Source organism: Symphalangus syndactylus, chromosome 5, assembly GCF_028878055.3.
Source record: "Symphalangus syndactylus isolate Jambi chromosome 5, NHGRI_mSymSyn1-v2.1_pri, whole genome shotgun sequence".
Classification (NCBI taxonomy): Eukaryota; Metazoa; Chordata; class Mammalia; order Primates; family Hylobatidae; genus Symphalangus; species Symphalangus syndactylus.
Window position 1 is genome coordinate 99,820,243 of NC_072427.2, and position 27,846 is coordinate 99,848,088.

Here is a 27,846-nt window from a genome sequence, read left to right on the forward strand (position 1 = left end):
CTTCCTATAATCTATTCCCATAAGATAAATATTCAAACCTCTTAGCATGACACCTAGTTCCCTCATTGTCTTTCTCTCCCGTATCTCTCTGCCTTCATCGTCTTTTGCTCAATATTGCAAATAATAAAACTAAGCTCCTGCAATCCTGACTTACATATAGGTCCCCAAACACATGCTTTTTACAATCATCCATCCTTTTGCACAGGTCATCATCGAGAGCGGTATGTTCTTCAGCTCTGTTTTGAAACTCATACTTGCTTTTAAGAAACACAGTCTGAGCGCATTAATTAATCTTTTGATTTATTCAGAAACAAATGTACTGCTTGCATACTATATGCCAGGCACAAAAGATACTGAGGTAAACAAAAGAGTCCTGAACTATTGCAGAATTTACCAGAAGTTATAAGCTATGGGACATGTAACAATTAAGGATACATTTTTTCTCTCACTCAACCTAAAATGTGTGGGGTTATATATTTCACAAATTAAAGTAAAATAAAGTTGTAAAGGCATGAATATTTACCTTTTTGAGGAACTGCAGTAGCTAGAAAAGCTAGAAACTGTATCACTGTGCAAGAAAGTGATTGGCAGGCAGCTTGCAGTAACTCGCAGCTGTTCCCTTTAGACAGGGCACACACTTCTGGTTCTCAGTTCCATCTTGCCCTAGAGACTTCCTGACAATGAAGCAGAATGCCAGTTCCCTACGATCATGATCATGCCACTGCTGTTAATTTCATTCTAGTTCATTATTTGCCTTATTTGCTTGCTCTCCTGGATATTTTGAATTTGTGACATCTGTATCCCCTAATTTTTGAAGCCTTTCCCCAGCCCTTTCTGTGCCCCTCACCCTAATCACACATTGGCTCAGCCTGAATTTTATCTCAGCCGTATGTCTATTGTTAATCTTCTTGAACTGTTATTTTTAACATCACTTTAAATGAGATTTTAGTTAACATATAACATACATAACTAATTTTTGCATGTTCTTGAACTGTAAAATGAAATTATAAAGTATTTACCCATTAGTGTCTGTCTTCTTTTACTAAATATTATGTTTGTGTGATTTTTCCATATTGTTATATGTACCAGTAATCTTTTAATTTTTTGTATACATAACATTCAAGGTTAAAACACCAAAATATATACATTCTTTTGTTGATGAGCATTTAGGTTGTTTCTAGTTTGGATCTATTACAATTAGTGTACAGAATATTCTTGTATTCTTCGAGTATATTTTAATACACATCTGGAGATATTTCTATTCTGCAATATGTGTAAGAGTGGAATTAAGTTATGTAGGATGTGCTTGTTCAGCTCTATTTTATACCATTACAAAGTTATCCTTGCAGTTATGCTAATATTGACTTCTACTATCAGAGTATGAGAATTCCATTTGTTCTATGCCCTCACCAACACTTGAAGTTGTCAGCCTATTTACATTTAGCACTTCTAGTGAGAATGTAATTCTAACAAATGTTTGTTTTATTTTTAATTTTCTTGATGGTCCATTGAATTCAGCACTTTTTAAATAAAATGTTTCTTGTTTCTTGGCCATTTAAATTTTTTTGCGTGAAGTAACATCCATGTCATTTGTCCCTATTTTTAGTAGGTTTGTCTGTCTTTAGGATTGGAATAGTTCTTTACATGGTCTAGATATTAACTCTTTGTTGATTATACATATTTAGCATAACTTCTTCCATATCATTCCTTGTCTTTTTACGCCCTTAGTGGTGTATTTAGATTAACAGAAATGAATCTAATTTATTGATCTTCTGTTTATAGTTAGTAATTTTCTCATCCTTTTAAATAAATCTTTGTTTACCCCAAATTAATAAAAATATTAACTTTAGAAACTTTCTCATTTGATTTTCCACATTTAAATATGCCATCAATGAAAAGTTGTTTGTGTGTTTATGTGTGTGTGTCTGTGTGCCTGTGTGTGATGTGAGTTAGGGGTCAAAATTCTGTTGAATCAGCACCATCTCCTAAAACACTCTCCTTTTTCTACTACTCTGCAGTTCCGTGCCCCTTTTTTCATAAATACATTATCTTTAAATGGATGGGTCTATTTCTAGACTCTATTCTGTTCTGTTGACTAATTGTCTAGCATTACCTCACCAACGTTTTATTTTTCATTATTTGCATTTATAAACTCTCCTCTATACTTTGAGCCCTTCAAATGCTGCCTTTGTGGCAGTACCATGACTAGGCTCTCTGTAAATGTTTACGGATTTGAATGACAGTAGATTGCATTTTGATTGGATGGTGATGAGAAATTCACATTTTTTCCTTTGGAGTTTTGTTTTATGCTATCTTTCCTGAGTCTGGGGAAAACAAATGTTTCCTTCTCATTTCCCCACAGCTTACAAGTCCAAGAGCTAGGAATTAAGGAAAGTTCTGTATCAATTATCCCATAGCTAGACAGGACCTGCTAACAGCTATACCTTAATCCACCTTTGATAATTGTCTGTTGCCAGCTATGTCTGATTTAGTATTTTATTAATTTAATTTCCTTAATATCCAGCACAGTAGCTCTAATTGTTCCTAATTTAGCCACAATCATAGAGATTGTAAATTACTTGTCTGAGATTTATTTTTAAGTTTTCTCAAAGTCCATGTTTCTCCACAGTAAATGACATACAAGCGTAATATGAAGATTTGTTTATTTGAGCAGATTACAGGGCAATGTACTACCTGATATGTTTTGACTTCTAGTTGTATAGGTTTTATTCCCATGAGTAAGATAAGTGGAGGGTAGATCTTTAGGCTCCTCTTTTCACAAAATTTAAATATTCTTTATTAATATTCAGGTACCATTGTGTTCCTTGTGATTAACCTTCAGGATGTAGTCATTTTCAACTGGATTTTATAAAAGCTGATGTCATTTTGTCAAACCATAAGCACAAATAATACATTGCCCTTTTCAACTGAACTTTAATCAAGAAAGTGTAAGTCTCCATCAAAAGCAATTGTGAAGCATCACTACTTTTCCTTAATTTCAAGATGAGACTCCACATACCAAATACATAAGAAAGACACACAGAATCATATTCTTCTTTGTCTTGATTGAAATGGGTTGAGGAAAAAATAAACATATACCTGAATAATTATTAGCCTTTAAATCAGTCATACATAAGAAAAATGAAAACAGTTAGTCTAACAGATTATTCAGATATTTTGAGGGTACAATTTGGATTCTGAGTCTTCTTTCTAAGCTTAACTCTGAATAGTCACTTGCCAGTATAAACATTAATTTCATTCTCCACTGAAACTTTATTTTTGCTTGGAGAATTTTTCCAGAAATTAATGAAAGTGATGCCATTGGGGATGATGACTCAAGGAATGTATGGATTTCTGGTTTCATTTCCAACCCGTAAGGAGCTTAAGAGTCACCAATCGGTGGAGCCAAGATGGCAGAATAGGAACAGCTCCGGTCTACAGCTCCCAGCCTGAGTGACAGAGAAGACGGGTGATTTCTGCATCACTGTTTAAGGTACTGGGTTTATCTCACTAGGGAGTGCCAAACAGTGGGTGCAGGACAGTCGGTGTCGCGCCCTGTGCGCGAGCCGAAGCAGGGCGAGGCATTGCCTCACTCGGGAAGTGCAAGGGGTCAGGGAGTTCCCTTTCCTAGTCAAAGAAAGTGGTAACAGACGGCACGTCGAAAATCGGGTCAGTCCCACCCTAATACTGCGCTTTTCCAACGGGCCTGGAAAACGGCACACCAGGAGATTGTGTCCCGCACCGGGCTCGGAGGGTCCTATGCCCACGGAATCTCGCTGATTGCTAGCACAGCAGTCTGAGATCAAACTGCAAGGCTGCAGCGAGGCTAGGGGAGGGGCGTCCGCCATTGCCCAGGCTTGCTTAGGTAAACAAAGCAGCCAGGAAGCTCGAACTGGGTGGAGCCCACCACAGCTCAAGGAGGCCTGCCTGCCTCTGTAGGCTCCACCTCCGGGGGCAGGGCACAGACAAACAAAAATTCAGCAGGAACCTCTGCAGACTTAAATGTCCCTGTCTGACTGACAGCTTTGAAGAGAGTAGTGGTTCTCCCAGCACGCAGCTGGAGATCTGAGAACGGACAGACTGCCTCCTAAAGTGGGTCCCTCACCCCCGAGCAGCCTAACTGGGAGGCACCCCCCAGTAGGGACAGACTGACACCTCCCTCGGCCGGGTACTCCTCTGAGACAAAACTTCCAGAGGAACTATCAGACAGCTGAATTTGTGGTCTCATGAAAATCGGCTGTTCTGCAGCCACCACTGCTGACACCCAGCCAAACAGGGTCTGGAGTGGACCTCTAGCAAACTCCAACAGACCTGCAGCTAAGGGTCCTGTCTGGTAGAAGGAAAACTAACAAACAGAAAGGACATCCACACCAAAAACCCATCTGTACATCACCATCATCAAAGACCAAAAGTAGATAAAACCACAAAGATGGGGAAAAAACAGAGCAGAAAAACTGGAAACTCTAAAGATCAGAGCACCTCTCCTCCTCCAAAGGAACGCAGTTCCTCACCAGCAACAGAACAAAGCTGGACGGAGAATGACTTTGACGAGTTGAGAGAAGAAGGCTTCAGACGATCAAACTACTCCGAGCTGTGGGAGGAAATTCAAAACAATAGCAAAGAAGTTAAAAACTTTGAAAAAAAAATTAGATGAATGGATAACTAGAATAACCAATGGAGAGAAGGGCTTAAAGGAGCTGATGGAGCTGAAAGCCAAGTATCGAGAACTACGCGAAGATTGCAGAAGCCTCAGTAGCCGATGAAATCAACTGGAAGAAAGGATATCAGTGATGGAAGATGAAATGAATGAAATGAAGCAAGAAGGGAAGTTTAGAGAAAAAAGAATAAAAAGGAACGAACAAAGCCTCCAAGAAATTTGGGACTATGTGAAAAGACCAAACCTACGTCTGATTGGTGTACCTGAAAATGATGGGGAGAATGGAACCAAGTTGGAAAACACTCTGCAAGATATTATCCAGGAGAACTTCCCCAATCGAGCAAGACAGGCCAACATTCAGATTCAGGAAATACAGAGAACGCCACAAAGATACTCCTCGAGAAGAGCAACTCCAAGACACATAATTGTCAGATTCACCAAAGTTGAAATGAAAGAAAAAATGTTAAGGGCAGCCAGAGAGAAAGGTCGGGTTACCCACAAAGGGAAGCCCATCAGACTAACAGCTGATCTCTCAGCAGAAACTCTACAAGCCAGAAGAGAGTGGGGGCCGATATTCAACATTCTTAAAGAAAAGAATTTTCAATCCAGAATTTCATATCCAGCCAAACTAAGCTTCATAAGTGAAAGAGAAATACAATACTTTACAGACAAGCAAATGCTGAGTGATTTTGTCACCACCAGGCCTGCCCTAAAAGAGCTCCTGAAGGAAGCACTAAACATGGAAAGGAACAACCGGTACCAGCCCCTGCAAAAACATGCCAAATTGTAAAGACCATCGAGGCTAGGAAGAAACTGCATCAACTAACGAGCAAAATAACCAACTAACATCATAATGACAGGATCAAATTCACACATAACAATATTAACTTTAAATGTAAATGGGCTAAATGCTCTAATTAAAAGACACAGACTGGCAAACTGGATAAGGAGTCAATACCCATCAGTGTGCTGTATTCAGGAAACCCATCTCACATGCAGAGACACACATAGACTCAAAATAAAGGGATGGAGGAAGATCTATCAAGCAAATGGAAAACAAAAAAAGGCAGGGGTTGCAATCCTAGTCTCTGATAAAATAGACTTTAAACCAACAAAGATCAAAAGAGACAAAGAAGGCCATTACATAATGGTAAAGTGATCAATTCAACAGGAAGAGCTAACTATCCTAAATATATATGCACCCAACACAGGAGCACCCAGATTCATAAAGCAAGTCCTGAGTGACCTATGAAGGGACTTAAACTCCCACATAATAATAATGGGAGATTTTAACACCCCACTGTCAACATTAGACAGATCAACAAGACAGAAAGTTAACAAGGATATCCAGGAATTGAACTCAGCTCTGCACAAAGTGTACGTAATAGATATCTACAGAACTCTCCACCCCAAATCAACAGAATATACATTTTTTTCAGCACCACACCACACCTATTCCAAAATTGACCACATAGTTGGAAGTAAAGCTCTCCTCAGCAAATGTAAAAGAACGGAAATTACAACAAACTGTCTCTCAGACCACAGTGCAATCAAACTAGAACTCAGGATTAAGAAACTCACTCAAAACCACTCAACTACATGGAAACTGAACAACCTGCTCCTGAATGACTATTGGGTACATAATGAAATGAAGGCAGAAATAAAGATGTTCTTTGAAACCAATGAGAACAAAGACACAACATACCAGAATCTCTGGGACACATTCAAAGCAGTGTGTAGAGGGAAATTTATAGCACTAAATGCCCACAAGAGAAAGCAGGAAAGATCCAAAATTGACACCCTAACATCACAATTAAAAGAACTAGAAAAGCAAGAGCAAACACATTCAAAAGCTAGCAGAAGGCTAGAAATAACTAAAATCAGAGCACAACTGAAGGAAATAGAGACACAAAATCCCTTCAAAAAATTAATGAATCCAGGAGCTGGTTTTTTGAAAAGATCAACAAAATTGATAGACTGCTAGCAAGACTAATAAAGAGGAAAAGAGAGAAGAATCAAATAGATGCAATAAAAAAATGAAAAAGGGGATATCACCACTGATCCCACAGAAATACAATCTACCATCAGAGAATACTACAAACACCTCTATGCAAATAAACTAGAAAATCTAGAAGAAATGGATAAATTCCTCGACAAATACACCCTCCCAAGACTAAACCAGGAAGAAGTTGAATCTCTGAATAGACCAATAACAGGCTCTGAAATTGTGGCAATAATCAATAGCTTACCAACCAAAAAGAGTCCAGGACCTGATGGATTCACAGCCGAATTCTACCGGAGGTACAAGGAGGAACTGGTACCATTCCTTCTGAAACTATCCCAATCAATAGAAAAAGAGGGAATCCTCCCTAACACATTTTATGAGGCCAGCATCGTCCTGATACCAAAGCCTGGCAGACACATAACCAAAAAAGAGAATTTCAGACCAATATCCTTGATGAACATTCATGCAAAAATCCTCAATAAAATACTGGCAAACTGAATCCAGCAGCACATCAAAAAGCTCATACACCATGATCAGGTGGGCTTCATCCCTGGGATGCAAGGCTGGTTCAACATATGCAAATCAATAAATGTAATCCAGCATATAAACAGAACAAAAGACAAAAACCACATGATTATCTCCATAGATGCAGAAAAGGCCTTTGACAAAATTCTACAACCCTTCATGCTAAAAACTCTCAATAAATTAGGTATTGATGGGACGTATCTCAAAATAATAAGAGCTATCTATGACAAGCCCACAGCCAATATCATACTGAATGGGCAAAAACTGGAAGCATTCCCTTTGAAAACTGGCACAAGACAGGGATGCCCTCTCTCACCACTCCTATTCAACATAGTGCTGGAAGTTCTGGCCAGGGCAATCAGGCAGGAGAAGGAATAAAGGGTATTCAATTAGGAAAAGAGGAAGTCAAATTGTCCCTGTTTGCAGATGACATGATTGTATATCTAGAAAACCCCACTGTCTCAGCCCAAAATCTCCTTAAGCTGATTAGCAACTTCAGCAAAGTCTCAGGATACAAAATCAATGTACAAAAATCACAAGCATTCTTGTACACCAATCACAGACAAACAGAGAGCCAAATCATGAGTGAACTCCCATTCACAATTGCTTCAAAGAGAATAAAATACCTAGGAATCCAACTTACAAGGGATGTGAAGGACCTCTTCAAGGAGAACTACAAACCACTGCTCAATGAAATCAAAGAGGATACAAACAAATGGAAGACCATTCCATGCTCATGGGTTGGAAGAATCAATATCATGAAAATGGCCATACTGCCCAAGGTAATTTATAGATTCAATGCCATCCCCATCAAGCTACCAATGACTTTCTTCACAGAATTGGAAAAAACTACTTTAAAGTTCATATGGAACCAAAAAAGAGCCCACATCATCAAGTGAATCCTAAGCCAAAAGAACAAAGCTGGAGGCATCACGCTACCTGACTTCAAACTATACTACAAGGCTACAGTAACCAAAACAGCATGGTACTGGCACCACAACAGAGACATAGATCAATGGAACAGAACAGAGCCCTTAGAAATAATGCCGCATATCTACAACTATCTGATCTTTGACAAATCTGACAAAAACAAGAAATGGGGAAAAGATACCCTATTTAATAAATGGTGCTGGGAAAACTGGCTAGCGATATGTCGAAAGCTGAAACTGGATCCCTTCCTTACACCTTATACAAAAATTAATTCAAGATGGATTAAAGACTTAAATGTTAGACCTAAAACCATTAAAATCCTACAAGAAAACCTAGGCAATACCATTCAGGACATAGGCATGGGCAAGGACTTCATGTCTAAAACACCAAAAGCAATGGCAACAAAAGCCAAAATTGACAAATGGGTTCTAATTAAACTAAAGAGCTTCTGCACAGCAAAAGAAACTACCATCGGAGTGAACAGGCAACCTACAGAATGGGAGAAAATTTTTGCGACCTATTCATCTGACAAAGGGCTAATATCCAGAATCTGCAATGAACTCAAAAAAATTTACAAGAAAAAAACAAACAACCCCATCAAAAAGTGGGCAAAGGACACGAACAGACACTTCTCAAAAGAAGACATTTATGCAGCCAAAAAACACATGAAAAAATGCTCATCATCACTGGCCATCAGAGAAATGCAAATCAAAACCACAGTGAGATACCATCTCACACCAGTTAGAATGGCCATCATTAAAAAGTCAGGAAACAACAGGTGCTGGAGAGGATGTGGAGAAATAGGAACACTTTTACACTGTTGGTGGGACTGTAAACTAGTTCAACCATTGTGGAAGTCAGTGTGGCGATTCCTCAGGGATCTAGAACTAGAAATACCATTTGACCCAGCCATCCCATTACTGGGTATATACCCAAAGGACTATAAATCATGCTGCTATAAAGACACATGCACACGTATGTTTATTGTGGCACTATTCACAATAGCAAAGAGTTGGAACCAACCCAAATGTCCAACAAAGATAGACTGGATTAAGAAAATGTGGCACATATACACCATGGAATACTATGCAGCCATAAAAAATGATGAGTTCATGTCCTTTGTAGGGACATGGATGAAGCTGGAAACCATCATTCTCAGTAAACTATCACAAGGACAAAAAACCAAACACTACATGTTCTCACTCATAGGTGGGAACTGAGCAATGAGAACTCATGGACACAGGAAGGGGAATATCACACTCTGGGGACTGTTGTGGGGTGTGGGGAGGGTGGAGGGACAGCATTAGGAGATATACCTAAATGCTAAATGACGAGTTAATGGGTGCAGCAAAACAACATGGCACATGGATACATATGTAACAAACCTGCATATTGTGCACATGTACCCTAAAACCTAAAGTATAATTAAAAAAAGCATGAAAAAAATAATAAATAATAAAATAAAATAAAATAAAATAAAATAATGTAAAATTTAATCAAAAGGAACCTCCCCCAAAAAAACTCATGATGCAGATAAACACAAAATTCCTACTCAAACACAATACACAGTAAATAATTATTTATAACAATTTAAAAAAAAGTCACCAATTCTGTCTTACTACAAGAAAACAATGGGCAACTTGAAAATCAATGACTTTTCCTGAACCCGTCAAAGAGCTAAGTCTGGAGGGCCAAATTCCACTCCAAAATCTGGGGAGGCAGGTGGGTCTAGAGTCACATCTGGAGTATGCTTTCCTAGAGCAAAATCTGCTGAAGCCATCATCTGGTAGGAACACTTAAATCATAAATTTTGAGGAATTTCTGGAGGCTGAGTGTGTACCAGCATTTGTATCAAACCCTCCTAGCTGCTACAGTCTTAAGGATGCCTCATACCTCATGTACTTCATGGTTTTTGCCTCTAGGTCTCCCACAGGTTTCTCACGGAAGAAATCCAAGGGTGATGTCTCAATGGCTCTGTCAAGAGAAAGAGAGGAATTATCCTAGAATAGCATGCTCAGAACCTCCTCCATCATAAATCCTTACTCTTCAGGAGAAAAAGACTTTACTAGGACCTTATTCAACCCAAGGAAATGGTATTTTTCCCACTCCACACGATGCCCGTGCTACCTTTTCTGGCTCACCTAAGTAGGGAGGACTAAGAAATACCAGTGAAGGTCACAGCTCAGGGATACAGGTCCAATAAAAGACTGAGGTTTAATTATAAGATTATGAAATGCTTCCTCTCTCCTCCATCTTTCTCCCCACACCGGCAAGTCTCCAGTTTAATAACAGTGGGAAGGGCTCCATGAAACAGATCGTCTCTAAGGAGGAGTACTTAGGTCAGCTGAAAGCCAAGAGGGTAGACAAAAATTAAGGATACTAGAGAAATCTGAAGCCTCTGACACCTACAGCTACAGCAGATATTAAACACAGCCCAGCTTCTAGCCAGAATCATTTCAAATCTAACATTAAATGCCAATTTGCCTCAGTTCCTACTACTGAATATAGCACAAGTGACTTTCAACAAAAAAGTTAAGAGACACACCAAAAGTCAATGAAAGCACAGCCTCCAAAGTAAAAGCAAGCATCCACATCAGACTCAAATATGACACAGACATTGGAATCATCAGACACAACTTAAAATAACTCTGATTAATACATTTAGAGCTCTAATGGGAAAAGTAGATATAATAACATATAAAGACAGATAGACAATGGAAGCAAGGAGATAGAAATTTAAAGAATGAATTAAATAAGCTAGAAATAAAAATTACTGCAACATAAATGAATAATTATTATTATTATTATTATTTTTTTTTTTTTTTTTTTTTTTTTTTTGAGACGGAGTCTCGCTCTGTCGCCCAGGCTGGAGTGTAGTGGCGCAATCTCGGCTCACTGCAAGCTCCGCCTCCCGGGTTCACGCCATTCTCCTGCCTCAGCCTCTCCAAGTAGCTGGGACTACAGGCGCCCGCCACCGCGCCTGGCTAATTTTTTTGTATTTTTAGTAGAGACGGGGTTTCACTGTGGTCTCGACCTCCTGGCCTCGTGATCCACCCGCCTCGGCCTCCCAAAGTGCTGGGATTACAAGCGTGAGCCACCGCGCCCGGCAATGAATAATTATTTTAATGGTCTCATTAGTAGACTAAACATGGTGAAGGGCAGAATCAGTGAACTTGAAGCTAAGCCAGTAGAAACTCCCCAAACTGAAATGCAAAGATTAAAAAAACAGAAAAACAACAACAACAACAAACACAAAAACACAGAAGAGGAAATCCGAAACTATGGAACAATTCAAAACATATAATATACTCTTAACTTGAATGTCAAAAGGAGAAGAAATAAGGTTTTGGAGCAGTAATGACTGAGAACTTTCAGATTTTAATGATAAACATCAAACCACATACTCAAGAAGCTCGGAGAACACCAAGCAGAATTTTAGAATAAAACAAAAAGATTATTATACCTAGGCATATCATATTCATACTTCAGATAAACAAAAATGATGTGAAATCTTGAAAAAAAAAAGCCAGGGGAAAAATACGTTATCTATAGAAAAACTGGGGCAAGAATTACAATAGACTCCTTGTCAGAAGCCATATGCATGCAAGAAAAGCATGGAGTGAAATATTTAAAACATATGCAGTGACATGATTACTTATTCATTGTTCCACTTATCATTTAAATCATTAAACCAGTTATTTTCTTTGCTCTTTTTTTTTTTTTTTGAACTATGCTCCCTGAAACAGTTGGGAGAATCTACTTAAACATTTCAGATTGATAATTCAGTCAGTAGTTCATTGTATCATTTGATAAATGCATTTTTATCCTTCGAAGTAATTTCAGCATACATAAGCACTCAGTCAATAATAAGGAATTTCTACTGTATGCCAAGCCCTCTTCTATGTTCTGGAAATACAATAATAAACAACTCAATCTGGGGGAATGACAAAAAATAAATCATAACTATTGATAAAGAAATATGATAATAGAGTATATAAAACAGTATAAAGGGGATACAAATTATATTATAAAAAGAGGGGAGCTGGCTAATTTTAACAAGGTTGGGATATTTTGACTTTAACAAAAATTTCATTTGAATCATATCTAGAAATATTAAAAGGAGAGTGCCCTGCAGTCAACCGTTTTAGACATGGAGAACAAGATCAAAGGCAGGAACTTGGGGAGAATGCAGAATAAAAGTAACCCAATGAAGCTAGATCGTATTGAGTGAAGAAAGAGCAGTATCAAAGAGTTTGCCAATATGTTCAATACATTAGATCCTTTGCCAACAACAGGGTCACCTCAAATAGTTATGTCTGAAATGTATTTAGCAATCATTGGTTGTTTTCCAAAAGTAGAGTAAGTTCAACAAGATAGACTTCTAATTAAAGATGAGTATTTAATTTTTCTTACTATGAGTTATAGCATCTTGCTGAGACAGTAAGATCCAAGTGGTCCATGTTACATAACAAGACTTATTCTTTCATAAGATTATTTTTTAAAGCTTGCAATTATAATTTTTAGGATTTGTTAATCAGTTATTCATCTAATGTCTCACTGGAGTCACTTTAGCTTCTGACCTAAGATTTTGGCTGGTAGTCCTAGTCCATTTTCTATTGCTGTAACAGAATTCTACAGACTAGGCAAATGATAAACAATCGAAATTTTTATCAGTTCTTAGCTATGGAGTCTGGAAATTCCAGAGAGAGGGCTTGCATCTGATAAGGATCCCCTTGCTGTGTGAAAACATGGTGGAAGCTATCACATGATGAGAGAGAACAAAGGAGCCTCTGAGACAGAGAAAGGGTATCCTGGGGAACTCATTCCCAGGAGTCTAAACCACTCATGAAATAACAGGATTGATCTATTTATGAAGACTCTGCCACTTAATCACCACTTAAAGGCTCCACTTGCCAAGATCATCACAATGGCAGTTAAATTTCAACATGAGTTATGGAGAAGACATCCAAATCATAGCACTGGTTATGGATTTTTGTTGTTGCTATCTGTGATGTACCAGCAGCTATGCAGGGATAGGCAACAATATTTTTTCTCTAGATATGTTAATATATTCTGTTACTCCCATTCATGCATTTATTTCACCAATGGAATAAAAACAAAAATAGCATATTTTGAACTTTTCAATAAATCCTTCTAAGTTATTATGTGGTAGAAGAATATATAGTGTGTGTAATTCTTAAATCAATAGAAGGGAGAAGCACAGTCCACTTCAAATCATAGAGATGCCATATGGAAGTGCCCTTCCTAACCAAGTAAGAAAGCCTAGTTACTTTTTCCTTGCCATATAAATATGCAAAATCTTTCCAATTTGACACTGATGTTTACTAACTTCCAACACAAAGTTCCTCAGCCAGTACCTTGTAAACATTTTACTCACTTTTTAAAGCTTAACAAATTACCAAAACATATATTAAGATATCAGAGTAAACCTGATTGCAAGCTTTAAAGGAAATACATAAAATAAAACTTTCTTAGTTCTGTAACTTTTCTGACATATATTACAATGACAGTACTCAAATGTTTGTGACCTTATTCAAGGTCCAAGCACTTTTCTTCTCTCGAACTATTTGGACATTTCTGTTCCTTTTTACTGGTCTTATTACTTTTTTTCATAGGAAATTACTCTTTATATTTTAATGTATTCCCTTGATCAAGTAAGCATATGTCATTAATGATATTAATTCTTGCCGACATATTTACAATGGACTTTTTTTGTACTTGGAATGCAGATGTTCAAAGTTTAGTTTGTGCATTGAAACAAAAGCAGGTTGTTCTCATACTAATCTAGTTTGTCCTGAGAGACATCTGGCAAGGGAACCAGAGATCTACTTTTAAAATACAATATATGGCTATTTATACTCTGAGGTGTCTAACAACTGTCTTGACAGATAACATTAATTAGGAAAAATCCCATGGATTACTGAAACCATTCATGTCCTATGCATACTCCAGTAATTTTATACTATGGAAAGCAGTAACCTTTTTCAGGTAGGTGAATGCCCTTTATGTGACATCTAGGCCTCTGGGACAACATGAGCAGGCAATTTACTGCACACAAAGCACCTATATCATGTGCCATATACAGAAAGTGCTACTAGTGAGAGGCCATAGGATAAACTAAAAGGAAATCTTCAAAGTTCATATCCCAACAAGGGTGAACTGAGGAAAAGCCATTCTGTATAGACAGTATAGTACTGACCATGTCATTCTGATAAAGGTTCTTCACTTGAATCCAAAGGAACAGGACTGCAAATTGGACATTTGATATACAGATCTTTCAACCAAATGCCGGAACTTTTCAGTATTAGAAAATGAATCCAAAGCTACTTTCTATAGTAATCTGATCTAATCAAATAATTGAGTGTGGCCCCTCAAAAATGTATTTAATCCTTTTCAGTAAATTCTTTAAAGCCCATGTTAAGTTTATCTAAATATGAAGCTAATAATAAACGCCATATTATTACTTAATGCCTCATTGCAAAACAGTCAATAAAGTGTCAAGTTTTTAAAATTACTCCTGTGAACTAATGCAATATTGAATAAATTATGGTTTGCCTTCTTAATTAGGTCTATATTGACCAGTTCTATTACAACATGTAGATAAAATTATTTAGCAAAACATAACATATCCCTTTTATAACAGAAACATTCATATTAAAATGATTCTATGAAATAGGCCCACATGAAGATATCGAGCAATAAAGTTCAATTATGGAAGCTGGTGCTTTCTTATGCACAAGTACCTGTCATCATTTTTGATGCACCTGCTTAACTTTAATCAGCTGACTATGGACACTGACTTGTGCTTTTCTGACAGTTGTGCTGGATCACAGGTGTTTTAGCTTTGTATTTCCTCTGCTGTTATCTTATTTCTTCATCCAAAGTCAAAAGACAAAAGACATTACTATTCTCTGAAGAAAAAAATCAAAAATTTTTTTTAGTATTAGCATGTCTTGGCAATTAATTATTTAAAAATTAAAGGAAGGATATGGAGTTTGCAATATAGGTCACACTCCAGTTAGTGAAATCAATTGCAGGCTATGTTTTCTTCTAAACTCAAATCGGAGCATTATTGCAAATGTCAAAATCATTTTATTTCCATGACCTAAAAAAATGTAGTGTACTTAATGAGGAATTTTTTATAGAACCTTCCAAGGAGTAATTTAGCCTTACCTAGGCACTCAAGGCCAATGACCTCAGAGGCAAATTCAGAGGATACACACACAAAAACACAATATTTTGCTGCCTTTTCACTTTTTCTATTCCTTTTAATTCCATATACAAGTGCAATCTACCTCTGGCTCCCGATATAAACAGACAATTATCAGATGTAACAATACAGTGGGAAAAAAAAGACCACACAAGGAAATGTTATGCGGCCCACACATAACACGCTGTCTGTTCCTGTTTGCTCTAGGGACAGCTGTATTGATGAGCCTTCATTCTCCATTAAAATAGAAGAGCACTTTCCATTTTCTTTATGAAATTCTTATTGGTTGATAAATATCTGGTATTGTTAAGTCAGCATGAGCTGAATCTCTGGAGGTGATGATGGCCTACAAGAAATATCTGTAACACAAATTTATGAATTGATTACAGAACTTTCTCAACCACAGGGTAAAGAGACTGCTATATTTTAAAGCATACTTGTTGCCTTGTTTCCTATAAAGAGACCTACACTTCATTACTCTATTTATTACTAGGGTGAAACTGTGAGTAAAACAAAATGCTTTCTATTTCCTTCCCAGTAGTGTGAAGAGATGGCAAAAACAAAGAAGAAAAAGAAAGACAGGGAGAGAGAAATCTTGAAAGAAAAAAAATTTCCTCAGGGATAGTCTCATACTACGTTTGCTGAAACACAGCTGAATAACATTATTTAAAATTATATCTTCAAACACATCATTCAGCATAATTTAATCAACAAATATTTTTGAGTGGCTGTTATATACTAAGCATTATTCTAGGTGCTGACCACAGTTCATTTTCATGGACACTCATTTTACTGAATCTTCTACATCTATAAACAAGCAATTTAGAAATATTACTATGTTAATGCTTTGGCACACGGAAGCCATACACTACTAAACCTTTAATCCAATGTGTCACTCTATAATCTAATCTATCTATCAAATGTCAAAGGAATTTGATATATGTGTGTCAGGGGAGATCTGCAAAAGAAAATATTTGGTGAAAAGTTGTGTAAGAGCTTTCCCCAAGAAGTTTCGATGGAAAACTGTTCCTATCTTAGATCTTTTGGAATGCAATGAGTTTGTTTTAATTTTATATAGACATACTAATTGGAGACTTTGATAATTGTCAAATGTCTGTGGAATTTTCTCATCCAGTGGATTTCTAACCAGGCTTTGTGGATGTATCCTCAAAGTAAATCAAGTTCTTGGGTCCAATTCCAACTCTCTAAATATGAGCCTCTAAGTGACAGGCCAGGAATAGGCTTTTTTTTTTTTTTTTTTTTCTAAAAACTCACCATATTTTTCAAAGCAAAGGTTAGTTTGACAGTACAGAATCCATCAAAACTACTCTTTCTAAAAATTTTCATTTTCTTCTGTTTTTTTTTAAAGAAAAATACCTCTTTTTAAAATGAAAGATACATTTACTGAGTGATATTAAAACTGACAATCAAGATCCACAACTAGGAAGCTAAATAATCAATACAAATATACCAAAATAGAAAGCCTCACCAGTCATCTAATGAATACTTATTAGCTCAATAATTAAATACTATTTTTCATATCAAACAGTCAAAATAAATATGCTAACAATACTTAGTGGTGTTGAGGAGGTGGGGAACCAGATACTCATCACTGTAGTCCAAGTGTGGATTTGGACACATGTATAAAAAATCTTTTAAATATATTGTGATTTGAATAGGTTAGATTTTTTTTAAATGAAATAATAAACTAAATCAGAATAAACCAGAAGTAACAGCACCCTCCAAACAAATCTTAGTAAATTTTCTAATTCTCACAAGGGTCTATAAAAACGTTTGCAAAATCTCTCAGGACTTTGGAATCCAATTCACCTCAGGTAGGTTTCCAATTAATTTGAATTTCACATGCTAGTTTTTGTTTGTTTGTTTTTGTTTTTGAGATAGAGTTTCGCTCTTGTTGCCCAGGCTGGAATGCAATGGTGCAATTTCGGCTCACTGAAACATCTGCCTTCCAGGTTCAAGCAATTCTCCTGCCTCGGCCTCTTGAGTAGCTGGAATTACAGGCACCCGCTACCATGTGCAGCTAATTTTTGTGTTTTTAGTAGGCATGGGGTTTCATCATGTTGGCCAGGCTGGTCTCAAACTCCTGACCTCAGGTGATCTGCCCACCTTGGCCTCCCAAAGTGCTGGGATTACAGGCGTAAGCCACCACACCTGGCCTAGTATGTTATTTAAATGGGTGAATTTATATGGAGATACAATCTGGATAGAATCTTAGAATGAATGATAATATTTTATTTTGAAGAGTTTAGTTTTTAAAAAACCCACCACATTGTATACATTTTTTCTCTTTTTGCTGATAAAAGGAACTGTGAAACCTTCAAGAATGAGAAGTCATCTTTGTTTTGCAAGCCACTAACCTATTCTTTGGCATGTCGTATCCACCACCTGTGGAGAAGAGCACTTATGTTCCCCTCTTTCTTGCACCATATCCTAAAGAAGGAATTCCATCTCAGCTAGTTATGATCCTGAACATTTCTTGGACATAATGAAAAGAATGAGGGTTAATAGCTGAGACATTTAAAATTATGAGTAAAATTATACAAGAAGGCTGGAGGGCATTTTCATGGACATCCGAACAAACTATTAAGGGAATGACATCAGGTAAAAGAATCTCAGGAAGACAGAGGTGAGTGAGTATATGGAACTGCCAGAAAGCAGTGAGGATATATAGGAAATTTGCTTATAAGGTGATGAGCACATTTGAAAAAGCTTCTATACATCTTCTGAAACTCACTTTGTTAATTCATGTGTTTCAGCAACTGCTGCTTTGGAAATGAGAGCTCCCGCTCTTTGAGGAGTTATTGCTACATTCTTTTTTCCTGATTTGTTTTTCTCTGCTCTGGAAGAGTGAGCTGAAGAGGTGCCCTCTGCCTACTTAGTAGTTTCCAACCTGGTTCCTGGACAACCGTCAAGAGAACAGTAACAAACCCACCAGCTGCCAGCCAGCCAATTGTGGGTTCAGCAACTGTCAAATCTATTGCGGCCCTTCTGCTGATTGTCGTGTGTCCAGACTCTGCCAAGAAACTCACTTTGTTCCTGCTACTTCCTGTGTCTGCAGTTCAGGGCATCCACCAACACACACCACATACCAAGATTCCTGATTAACAGCTTCCATCCACTGACGCACTTCTCTTGTATCTACTAGGTCTTGAACTATATGTCTGATAGTGGCTTCCCTTTGACCTATGTCTTCTGTTGTTGCCAGCCATTGACTAGATGCATAGCAGATGCCAACCGCTAACCTTATTGTCAGCTAACTTCAGATCTCTGAGCTATGCTTCTGGTGATTTCTAAAGCTTGTGCTCTCTCTGGAGGACCTGGCATTTACCTTCCAGTAAGTTTGGCTACGCAGAATCAATATTAGGATTGAGATTTCTTGCTAAATATAGCTTGCCATGTATCACTTCTTAAAAAACTCTTCCAAATAAAACTTTCTTTTTGTACCAGTTGTTTCAAGATTCTCCTGGCCAGCACAGTCCCTCAGGTTTTGTTTGCGTGTCTTCCACCAACTGAGAAAAGACTTGCTTTAACACCTAATAAATGTGCTTCCTCAGGTACTAAAAATGTGACTTTTGTTAATATTTATTTGTTAATTTTAGTATATTTATGATGCTTTTAATTAATGAGAGAGCTCTAGCTGCTTGATAAAGAATGACAAATGTAACTTGAGTGATTTGCTGACTTCTTCATTGATTCACTCAGCAAGTATTCATCAACTTTCAAAAGTGTGCCAGATAGTGCATTGTAATATTTACTCTGGATTCTTCTGGATGTTTTCCTAAATCTTTTTCTTTTTTCTTTTTCTCATTTTTTTTTCTTTTTTGAGACAGGGTCTCAGTCTGTTACCCAGGCTGGAGTAAAAGTGCAGTGGCACCATCATAGTTCACTATAACTTCAAACTTCTTCACTCAAGAGATCTTCCTGCCTCAAACTCCTGGGCTCAAGAGATCCTCCTGCCTCCAAATATTGAGGCAGCTGTTGACTAGTAGCTAGAATCACAGGTATGCACCACCATGTGCCACTGATTTTTAATAATTTTTAAGAGACATGGTCTCACTATGTTGCCCGGGCTGACCTCAGACTCCTGGCTTCAACTGATCCCCCCACCTCTGCCTCCCAAAGCACTGGAATAATAGGCATGAGCCACTGTGCCAGGCCTAAGGCTTTCTTATCATTTATAAATTACTCTGACTAAACCCACTCAAATCCTTATTTTGAGACTTTCATGGGACTAAGTCTAGAAGGGATTAAACCTCATTCAACAGTGGTTCACAGGGTCCCAATTAAGACTGTACTTAGGGTTTATGCTACCTTTTTATGGCTCTCAAAGATGGAAAGTAATTAAAATTGTGTAATCTTGCTGATGAATTTTCAAGTGACCACTGTGATTAGAAGCATAAAACTACTAAGAAAACATGGTGGAATATAGGTGTGGAAGAGCCATTAGTGATTGTCGAATAAAATGTATGTGCAAATTCCTCATAATTAATTAATATCTGTTGAAATTCCATCAACTCTTCTGCAACTAGAAAAATTGTGCTCATTATTTACAAAATGGTGTCCTAAAATTAATGTATTGTACCAGTTACTAAAAAACGTATGCATTCTAGGAGTTAAAATACAAATGCAATGTATAGAGAAGTATACAATGTGTGCAGGGGGTTATATTTTTCTCAGTGCTTTATTTACTCTTACTGGTAAATTAGTCACATGAGTTAGTATATAGTGATGTCACAACAGGCCTATTTAGATTTGCTGGTAAAGTATTAGTTTTCTATAACCTGTTACAATTAGAAAATTGTGTGCTTTTTAAGTAAATAGCCTCGAAAACTCATAAAGACTTTGAAAACACCTACCAAAGGCATATTTACAGCTATTGTTCATTCATCAGAAATAGAGCTACTGAACTGTCACAAATGTTAAATTCTTCTTCCCTTGAATACTGCCTGGTGATATGTCAGGACCGTAATAACAAAGTTTCTCACCATGAAGCCCATTGTCTTTACTTCATTTCCTGAGAAATAAAGTAGAAGAAAAAAAGGTACAATCAATTGCCCAGTTCTTATTACCAGAGGGTGAGTAAAGTGATATATGAGGAAGTCACTTCTGAAAGTATATTATCATCATTGTTTTATAGGCTACAATAGTGCTATATAGCATTCAAAAAACAGTATAGTAACATGCTTTTTGCTCTGTGACTATAGTCAAAGGAAAAGATATTTTCCTTTTTAACAATGGCATGGATTTCTTAAGGGGGATACAAAGAAATTCTAGGTAAGGGCCGGGCGCGGTGGCTCACGCCTGTAATCCCAGCACTTTGGGAGGCTGAGGCAGGGGATCACGAGGTCAGGAGATCGAGACCATCCTGGCTAACACGGTGAAACCCCGTGTCTACTAAAAATACAAAAAATTAGCCGGGCGTAGTGGCAGGTGCCTGTAGTCCCAGCTACTCAGGAGGCTGAGGCAGGAGAATGGCATGAACCCGGGAGGCGGAGCTTGCAATGAGCCAAGATCGTGCCACTGCACTCCAGCCTGGGCAATGGAGCCGGACTCTGTCTCAAAAAAAAAAAAAAAAAAAAAAAAAAAAAGAAATGCTAGGTAAGATATCACAAGAGCTGACTTATAATCTCAGCTGTGTTTTTTAATAATTCTGTGACATGGATACATTGAGTAAAATTTTAAATTTATCTTATCAGTAAAACAAAACTGCCTTCCTGCCTGAGACACTTGTCACAAAAATTAAATGAGGTGAAATATGAGAAAGTGCATTATAAATAGTACCTGAATGGTACCAAAATGTGAGTTATAATTAAATGTTAGCGTATTTGACAAAAGTTAAGCCTCAGCAGCTTTGGAATAAGCTGATGAAGACGTAAAATAAACAAATCTCTTTGCCTTTTCATTAGTAAAGAATTTAACCTATTGTCTGCATTATAAATAAATTCTTTATTTTAAGCTGTTTTATATTTACACAAAAGTCATGAAGATAATACCTAGTTCCATATACCCTGCACCTGGTTTCTCTTATTAATGACAGCATGCATTGGTATTCATATTTGTCACAATTAATGAACCAATGTTGATTTATTATTATGAACTAACGTCCATACTTCATTCACACTTTTTTAGTTTTTAACTAATGTCTTTTTTATGTTCTAGGATCCCACTCAAGATAGTACATTACGTTTAATTGTCATGTCTCTTTAGGCTATTTTTGTCTGTGATAGTTCCTCAGATATTCCTTGTTTGATGCCCTTGACATTTTTAAGGAGTGTCAGTCAGGAATTTTACAGATTCTTCTCAATTTAGATTTGGCTGACATCTTTCTCAGGATTAGAACAGAATTCTAGGTTTGCAGGAGAAAGACCAACGATGTAAAATTCCACGTCAAGAGCATATGCCATCAACATGACTAATCACTATTGGTGTTAACCTCGATCACTTTGCTGCAGTAGTGTTCATCAAGATTCTGCTGTGAAGTTACTCATTTTTTCCCCCTTTTCATACTGTATTTTTTGGAAGAAAGCTGCTGTGTGCAGTTCACATTTAACTGGGAATCATTCCTTACCTCTTTAAGGAGTATCTCTGTATATTACTTGGAGTCCTTCTGCATTCGAATATTCGCCTATTCTCTTCTACTTTCTGTTTATACAATTATTTATTTATATCAGTATAAATGCATAAATACAATACATTGGGTTATAATCTAATGTTACATGTGGTTTTCTTTGCTCAAATTTTTCCAGCTTTGACCCTAAAGAGCTACATTAGTTAGCTCTTGTGTCTTTTTTTTTTTTTTTTTTTTTTTTGAGATGGAGTCTCGCTCTGTCGCCCAGGCTGGAGTGCAGTGGCACAATCTCGGCTCACTGCAAGCTCCGCCTCCCGGGTTCATGCCATTCTCCCGCCTCAGCCTCCCAAGTAGCTGGGACTACAGGCGCCCGCCACTGCGCCCAGCTAATTTTTTGCATTTTTAGTAGAGACGGGGTTTCACCATGGTCTCGATCTCCTGACCTCGTGATCCGCCCGCCTCGGCCTCCCAAAGTGCTGGGATTACAGGCGTGAGCCACCGCGCCCAGCCGGCTCTTGTGTCTTTTTAACATACCTCATACTTTTGTTTGATTTTGTTGTTGAACACTCCTTCTTTCTAGAAGAAGATCTCTAGCTTCATTTTGTATATTTCTTGTGAGGAATAGATATATGTATATATATTCCATATGAGTAGATAATGTTTTAGACATTGCAAACCCTTGCAGATTCATTGAGCCTTTGGCCTTAGGAAGGTGTTGCTTAAAGACTCATCAAAATATTCTTCATAGTACACTTATATTTCATAATGGTTTATCCACTTTGGTAATTATTATGATATCATGTTTGACATATCACTGAATAAAAATATTTATGAAAAAGAAGAGAAAAAGCTACATCCAAGACATAGATGACCATGCAATATATATATGAAGAATTATGCAATGACAATATCATTTTTGATTGCATTAGTAGGGAATTAAATATTTGATAGCTGAGAAGTTACTTTCCCTTCCAGACTCATCCTTTGAGAGTCTCTTGGTAGAACATTTGCTCCCTGTTTTTCTAAAACAACAACAATAATGACAATTTAAAAAAAGCAAAGAAATTGTTTGAGAACTTTTATATACATATGAGAATAAAGAAGTGGGGCTTGTTGGCCTAAAGTGAAGCATAACTTATTTCTTTTGCTTGAAAGGTATCCTGAGAAACTGGTCTTCATACTCAAAACAACCATAAATGAAAACAATGGATTAACATAAAATAGGAATGGTGATTGTTGAGCACCAACAAGATCTTTACAGTAAGAAAAACTCTCTATGACTCTACAAAATACACAGTCTGTATTTAATTATCTTCAAAAACTATGGTAAATTGTTTTTTTAATTTATAGGATATTTATCTGTACGAAAGCAGAGATTCGAATGAGATGATTTGGACTTGCTTCCAGACAAGATGGAGTTGCAGAGACAAGATTATTCTTCCATCTGAAGTAATACTATAACTAGATAAATATCTAAAACATGGGTTTTCAGGACTTTGGATAATAGTCAAATAAAGCACAGTATTCCATGAAAGACAGTTGTGAGAGATGAATAGAAAGAGGGTTTCAGGGATCTACAGAAGACACATCAAAGCCTTCACTGAGTCATAACCATCAGTGCACTGCATGAAGCTGGGTATAGGGACACCCAAAAGAATTAGAAGAGAGCTAATCAGAGCCCGAAGATGGCTGAGAATTGTGTATATTTTCAACAGACAGAGTAGAAAACTGGTATAAAACTAGGAAGGGTTTTCTTTCAGTGCTGGGGCAAAAATTATCCTATATTACATGCTGCTTTAGTTCTACCTAATGATGCTTACAAGCAAGACTCAAAAGGGTCAAGCTGTTTCTGAGTAAATTATCTGTGTTCCAGAACAAATCACAGGAGTATGTATAAGAATACAAAAATATACAACACACACAGAATGTTAAATCATAATATCTGGCATTCAATCAAAAGTTACCAAGCTGGCAAAGCAGAGAAATAAGACATATAATAGGGAGAAAATAAATCAACCACAACAAACCAGAAATTACATGGATGATAGAATTGTTAGGAAAGGACATTAAAACAATTAATATAACTGTATTTATATATTTAAGAAGCTAGAGAAAATATTGTTCATGTTAGAGAAATGGAAGATATAAACAAAGACTCAAATCACAATTACAGAGATAAAAACTAAAATGAGTGAGGTGGAAAATACAATAAATGGCTTTAACAGAAGATTAGACACTGCAGAAGAAAATATTAATGCATTTCAAAACGCAGAAACAGAAACTATCCTAATGACATAAAGAGAAACAAATTCTAAATAAAATGAGAAAACCAGGTAATTTACTGGGATCTCCCCTAGCTTTACAATTTCATGATATGAAATACAGATAGGGCTAGAAAATGAGGCAGAATTTTGGCCTCCTTTCATCCTTGGCTATAATTCACTCTGAGCCCTACCATTTCCATGATCTGTGAAATCCTATGCCATCTTGCCATTTCTACTAATTCCCTGGGGATTATGGCCCAGTGTTTACTGATTCTATTCTGATTAGTTATCTCATCATCCACCCAGAAGCTGTACATAGCCCTTTACTATTTTCCAAAAGAAACTAATCAATAATGTTACTCTAAAGATTATTCAAACAGTGGGGCCATATAACAGTGCATATAGCATAACTCTTTCCCATACCAGCCCCTGTGTTCTTTTGTCTCCAGTTATCTCACATTTGGATTAATTCTGGGAGCTCCAAAATCTTCTCATTCTCAAATGTAAAAAAGTTCAGCGCTCTCTAAATCTTACTTCCAAACTTAGACATCTGCACCAATCCATGTTCTCAAAATAACAAATCAACCTCCTTGTAAGTAGACCGAGGTTTAGAAGGCAGTTGGAGCTACAAATAATTCGGTTGTTTTTGTTTGTTTGTTTGTTTTTACATTTTTATAGCCTCAGGGGAAAGATAGTAACATTTCCATTCTTTTGATACTTGTAGCATTTTTGTCCATACATGTACTTGAAAATATAGTATATTGGAGGTAAATCAGCATTATATACTTCACTAAATATAGATTTGTATACTAACTGAATCAAAAAAAGGAAAAACAGGCCTTATGTACAGTAATGCCCAATTAGTTATGTCATGGGTATCTGTTGATGGGGATCTAACCACGGCTAATCAATCCACTCACACAATAGCACAATTCCATGGTTGGCTATTGATAAATATAAAGGATAACTCCCCATGAGTCATGGAGACACTTGAACTTTTGTGGGTATGTGAGCACTTAATTGGTTTGAGGGTTCTAAATCATTAGAGAACATCTCTTTGCAGGATTAGGAAAGACAGGTTGCCTGTGGTATCCATTTTTTAAATTTAATGGTCAGTTGGCCAAACTTTAAAAATAAATGTTCCACTCTTCAAGGCAAGGAGGGTGGAGTATGTTGCTAGTTATAACAGACACTCAATAAAAATAATTACAACCTGACTTACTTGATTTCCAGTTTATCCAAAGATCATAAAAGATATTTATAGTGCTACCAATATCATTGGGATTCATATAAATATGACTGTTGAATATGCATACACAGGAACTGATATATACTCAACACCAGTGTGGAAGTTTCCTGTTGTCTCAAATGGGGAAAAGACTTTATCTAATTACTAAATTTGCATAAATGAGCCATGAGAGATTTAAAGACTTTGAGCAAGAAAGTTCAGCTACTCATGTACCCTCAACTAAGAAATGTCTCTCCTCTGTGGGGGAAGGTTTGCCCTTTTCCACAAGCTGAGTTGAAAAACGCAGCGTGTGACAGCAATCTAGAAAACCAGCTCAGTCAATTCTATGTTGGCCATGATTGCTGTGTGTGATGGTTAATAGCAAATGTCAACTCGATTGGATTGAAGGATGAAAATTATTGCTTCTGGGTGTATCTGGGTGTTTCTGGGTGTTGCCAGAGGAGATTCACATTTGAGTCAATGGACGAGGAGGGGCAGACCCACCCTCAGTCTGGATGGGCACCATCCAATTCATTGCCAGCACTGCTAGAAACAGCACGCAGAAGAAGGTGGAATGAGCAGACTTGCTGAGTCTCCTGGCCTTCAACTTCCTCACACGCTGGATGCTTCCTGCTGTCAAACATCAGACTCCAAGTTCTTCAGCTTTTAGACTCTTGGACTTACACCAGTGGTGTGCCAGGAGCTCGCTGGCCTTTGGCCACAGACTGAAGGCTGTACTGTCGGCTTCCCTCCTTTTGAGGTTTTGGGACTCAGATTGAGCCACTATTTGGCTTCTTTGCTCCTCAGCTTGCAGACGGCCTATCATGGGACTTCACCTTGCAATCTTGTGAGTCAATTCTCCTTACTAAACTCCCTTTCATGTATACATCTATCCTATTAGTTCTGTCCCTCTAGAGAACCCTGACTAATACACTGTGCCTCATGTCTCAGTCAGACTAATTTGCATAACCCACTTCATCAAGGTGTGCTAAGTGGATAATGCTCAGAATCTTTCATATACATTTTAAAAATTAAATCATTAAAGATACTGGTGAAATGGTGTTTAATGTGCCCATTTTATAGTCAAGAAAAATGAAACGTAGAAAAGTTATGTTGAGAGCTTTATAACTAGATAGTGCCAAATCATGAGTTCTGGCTACATTTGCTTGAACCATAAATGTCAGCTCTTGTTCCTTCACCATTGAAAAAGATGATTCTCACGCTGAGAATTAGGAGGAGGAACGCCGTTCTAGATAAGATCCACTATTTTCCCACCGCAATGTGTACCACCAAAAGCAGATTTTCAGAGGTGCCATAATCTAAGTATTCTCTTCAAATGAAACCCCTCAAGGAAGTAATAAGATCCATTTATCCTAATGTGGCCAAAATTGAATTGTAGAGTTCATTTATGTTACTAGGTTAAAAATATGTTTCTTTGGGGAAGACTAGCCTAGGAATTTTCACTTCCTTTCCATGTATAAATACATTCTGACTCCAAATAATCAACCAAAAATTATATCTTTGGAAAAAAACTTAATTGTAAATTAAACAGCCTTTCTTAGCAAACTAATTAGAAAAACATGAATTATTTCAAAATCTTTTATGTACAGGAATATATTCCTTGGAAAATAGTAATATAGAAACAGGTTACAAACATAAGCATTCTCTTCATATTTGCAATATCATGCTGAGATTTACCTAGTAAGCATCCAAGGCGAGATGGCCTCTTTCTTACACAGCATCTATCAAAACATGTGTGCTAACACCTTCAGTTTCATGCTGACAAAATATAGAACAGTGACTTATATGCTCATTGGGTGTGGATCTTAGCAAAGCTTGTCAAAGCTTTTGAGGCCAAGATTCTTCATTGGAAAGACACACTTGAAAGTGATGTCAAATTTCCCAGAGATGAATTAGGTTTTGGATCTAGGTTATGTCTCAGAAGAATGCACAATAAGATTCAGTTCCCAAATTAAGAATTTTCATTATTTAGCTCTTCTAAAAATATCTCACTAATACTTTTAAATGTTAATATATAGATAGTTGGTTCTATGGAAAAAAAAGTGGCCATAAAGAAATTCTCTCCAATTATGCAGATCCATTTGTGGTTTTTTAGCAGTGACTTCAAGGAATCGTCAAGACTGACAAAGGAACATGATTCCTAAAGGAAGCAGTTTACCTATACTGTAAGAAAGATTGAACAAGGAAGATCAGATTGACTTTAGAATGACAGTTATTTGAAGACTGTGATATTGATAATATATATTTTATAGGGTGGTGGGAGGACTGCTTGGTAGGCAACTAAATAAAATCATAGTAAGATGTCATACAAATGATTCCAAAACAGGGGCAGGAGGACGGGCTATAGAGGAAACCAACGCCCAGCATTCAGGGTATATAGAAACGATAGGTCACAT

At 37.1% G+C, this 27,846-nt stretch overlaps 1 protein-coding gene across 1 annotated transcript in view; it reads right to left on the minus strand.

Annotated features, from left to right (window-relative positions):
* Positions 1-10,034: 10,034 nt before the first annotated feature.
* LOC134736837 (dapper homolog 1-like) overlaps positions 10,035-27,846 on the minus strand; it is a 241,552-nt gene continuing 223,740 nt past the window's right edge. Inside the window, exon 3 of the mRNA XM_063640632.1 lies at positions 10,035-10,091. The gene's annotated coding sequence lies outside the window, so the exon portion shown is untranslated. The remainder of the gene's footprint in view (positions 10,092-27,846) is intronic.